The sequence below is a fragment of the Saccostrea cucullata genome, unplaced genomic scaffold (genome assembly GCF_032062105.1).
Source record: "Saccostrea cucullata isolate Sc308-1 unplaced genomic scaffold, CSIRO_AGI_Scuc_v1 ctg7356, whole genome shotgun sequence".
NCBI lineage: Eukaryota > Metazoa > Mollusca > Bivalvia > Ostreida > Ostreidae > Saccostrea > Saccostrea cuccullata.
Genome location: NW_026927693.1, coordinates 26,629 through 30,629, shown reverse-complemented (window position 1 = coordinate 30,629; position 4,001 = coordinate 26,629).

The window sequence follows — 4,001 nt, the reverse complement described above, 5'->3', positions numbered from 1 at the left end:
AATGGCAGCCAATTTTGAATTCACTATTGGACTAAATAAGTTAGAAACAGTTAAAAATTATAAGTATTTAGGTATAACATTTACGCACACTGGTAATTTCATGAAAAATGCAGAAAATCTTGCTAAAGCAGGGGGACGTGCACTAGGAAAAATTATATCTTCGATTCATAGTAATAAAGATTTCAGGTTTAATGCTTATGAAAAACTATTTTACTGTTGTGTTCATACCTGTTTTGGATTATGCATCCAGTGTCTGGGGTTACAAAAAATTCCAACCTATAGATAATATTCAGAACAGAGCTATTCGGTATTTTATTGGGGTTCACCGTTTTGCTCCTACATTGGGGGTTTATGGAGACACTGGATGGATTCCAAGTCAATATAGACGTTGGATAAATGTAATCAGATATTGGAATAGAGTTTTATCCTTTGACAATGATCGAATTACAAGAATTGTATTTGAAGTTGATTACAATAAGTGTAGGAATAACTGGTGCAGTGATTTGAAAAATATATTACACCAACTAGAGCTGGATTACTATTTCGAGTCAAAGCTTATAGTAGATATAAATATGGTCCAATCAAAAATACACAATTATTACTCAAACCTTTGGAGCAATGAGATTTTAAGCATCCCCAAACTGCGGACCTATATTAATTTTAAAACAACGTTTGGTAGGGAAAATTATGTAGTACTTGATATGCCTAAAAATTTACGTTCAATTTTAGCACAATTTAGATGTGGCATTTTACCTTTACGAATAGAAACCGGTATATATCATGGTGAATCTGTTGAGGATCGAATTTGTACACTTTGCTTTAGAAATAATGTAGAAGACGAAATTCATTTTTTACTGCATTGTGCTTTATACTCTGAATATCGATCAAAACTTTTTGAAAACACTGGCATTAATCAAATGGGGTGGTCATATATGGATTTACAATGTGCACGTATTTCAAATTATCCTAGACAGGTTGCAAAGTACTTGTATTTTTCATTTATGCGAAGACAGTCCTTTATGTTCAGAAAATAATAATAATAATGTATTTCAACGTCATTTTCATCCACCAATAATCCTTATAACAGACACTACCAATCGTACAATACAAAATGTATAGATATATATTTATCACAATTATGTTTATTTTTCATGCACTTTTTGTTATTCTCTTAACGTTGTTCTCCTTATTTTCTTTATATATTGATTTTCAATTTTGTGTTTAAAGTGGCATATAGGGTGTTGATTGTTATTTTATACAGTTTGTAAACAAAAGAATTTAATTGTACACATGTCACTATAGATAAATAAATTACTTACTTACTTACTTACTTACTATTAACTATAATGTGTCTTGCTATGATGTACATATTTGAAAAAAAAATGTTTAAGTAACTGATATTTTTAAGCATATAAACAACCTCTAGACAACAAATTTCTAAAACATTTTACATTATACACATGTAATATTTTCATTATTCTTATTTTTTTCTGTTTTGTTCTCTGATGAATTATTCTTGTACATGTTTATAAACAATACACAAAAATACAGACAAACTGCATACGAAAAATAAAAATAGATATAGAATAAATCTCTTTGATTCAGTTGAATTATATCTCCTAGAGAGTGAGAGAAAAATAACACAACTTTACTGCTTTATAAAAAGACGCTCTTGTCTAATCCTCAATTATAAAAGTAATCAAGCATTCAAATGAAGATGATGAATACTCAATATTACATTGGTTTGGTGACTAATGGTGCGGACCTAATATAAACATCGTCGAAAGCTTTCATTATCACCCCTATAATTGACAATGCACCACCATTATTAGGAATGGCTTACAATTGTTTGATTTGCCTCTCTATTTCATTTACATTTTTCTTTCGGCGTACAGAAAATTGATGAACAATTTATATTCAAGTATTTGCATGTAAACGTTAAAAATGCCGATCATTGTTTTATTGGGAATTTAATTTGAGGCTATTTCTTCGTTAATAATGCGGGTCATGAAATATGCAAGGGTCATGTTTTATTTCCACATGGAAAGACCGATGCCAACCCTTATTTATTTTAGACAAGACTGAAAATGATTGTAAATTCAAATGAATTTTCAAATATTACATGAAACGTTTATTAGTTAGCAGGCATATAAATAATGGTTCTTATGGCTCTGAAATCACAACATTTTACCAAATTCAACAACATGAAAACTTACGACTTTTTAACTTTCTATACAACTAATCCAAATGATACATAAATGTCCAGGCTTTCTGACATCATTAATAGCAGCTTTTTCAATAAAAATGGCTATTTGCAGAATTACTTTGTTTAAAACCAATCGTACTTTAAAGTAGTCTGAAGTTGATATTAAAATATGCTCGAGTTTCTGATTTACGATACCTATATGGTTTTTGGAGACCAAGTCTTCCAACAATCTATTGGAATTCCAATATTGGGTATCAATTGCGTCCCGTTATTAACGAACTTCTTTTGTGTTCAAATGAAGCAGAATTTGTTCAAAATCTTTTACGTGAAAAAACCCCCACTTGCTGCGGCCTTAAACTTGACATTTAGATATATACATATATCGACGAAGTGTTGTCAATTAACAATAATTATTTCCATTTGATAAATACCCGTGAGCTTAAAAAATACCACAGAGACTATCACAATTGTTTCATAATGGAATATTTTACAAAAAAGAGACGTTACTAGTGATCTAACAACTGCACTTGATGGTAAACGTGATGATTTTAACTTTCAATCGTCAGCTTCCTTTACTTATGCAGCAATATACCTTAAGTTTGTCATCTGCATACGGAGTTAATATCTCTAAATCTGTTTCGATACGGAAGAGTATGTTCTACGTATTAACAATCTCTATAACGAGGTAAGTTATTGACAAAGAATTTGATGAAGCAACAATATCAACAGTCTCCTTTAAATGCAACATTTCCTAAGTTCTATGGTCGATATAATGATCTTGCAATCAATAACAATTTATCATTATTCTCATACTGTTTGTTAAGCCATTATTAACACACTAGATTGTCCATGAACAGGGGATGCTCATTCATCCATGGTACCTGATCCCACACCTTATGTTTTGGAGGTCAGTGTTTGCTCTGCTCCTATTTTGTAATGTAAATGGGCTTTTGAGCTTGAATATTGCTCATTATCTCCTTAGATTTCATGTATACATTTAATTATCATGCTGCGAACTAGTAGTACAAATATAATATAATATAACATATTAAGCATTACCAATCACAAATTTAAGAAAACCAAAAATTTTTGTTTAAGGGTATTACCTAGACTCGTACATGTACTGTAGATGTTTGCATCAAAATATTGCACATCTTCAGTTGTAAGTTATAAAGTTTCTATTTACGAATAATACTGATCTAATAAAAAAAATACAAAGAGGGTTTTTTGAACGCAACCACAAATTGATAGGTGTCTCACACGACTGAAAATAATCTTAATAGATCCCAGGCGTGTTTTTTTTTTTTCAAATAATTTCCAATCTTAAGTTGAAAATGAGAAAGACAAAATAATTAATGTATCACCATTTATCCTCTTTTAGCATAAAAAGATTAAATTAAATCTGCATGATTTGGCCCTGTCAATTCCTGAAAATCAAACTTCATTATTAAGCAGCGAAACTTTGGCCAAATATTTATTAGGTGTTAAACCTTTGGTCGCCGTCTTGATTTTTGGGAAGGAAACAGCGCGTGCTTTATCATAAACATCAAAACCGGATGCGGTAATGCAAAAATACCAAATTTCAAAGAAATTTAGACCTTTTTACAGCGATTTTTTGTAGGCGCCAACCTTGAACCATGATGAAATTTTAAACACAGTTAAAATGATACATGTTATTCCATAATTCATTTCGTTTTTGATGGTTCACGTATGGCGTCCTACTTAAATGATACTTTTCAGTACTTTGATGCCTGACTTGTGTAAAAGATAATTTCCGGATTTTTTTTTCTCTCAG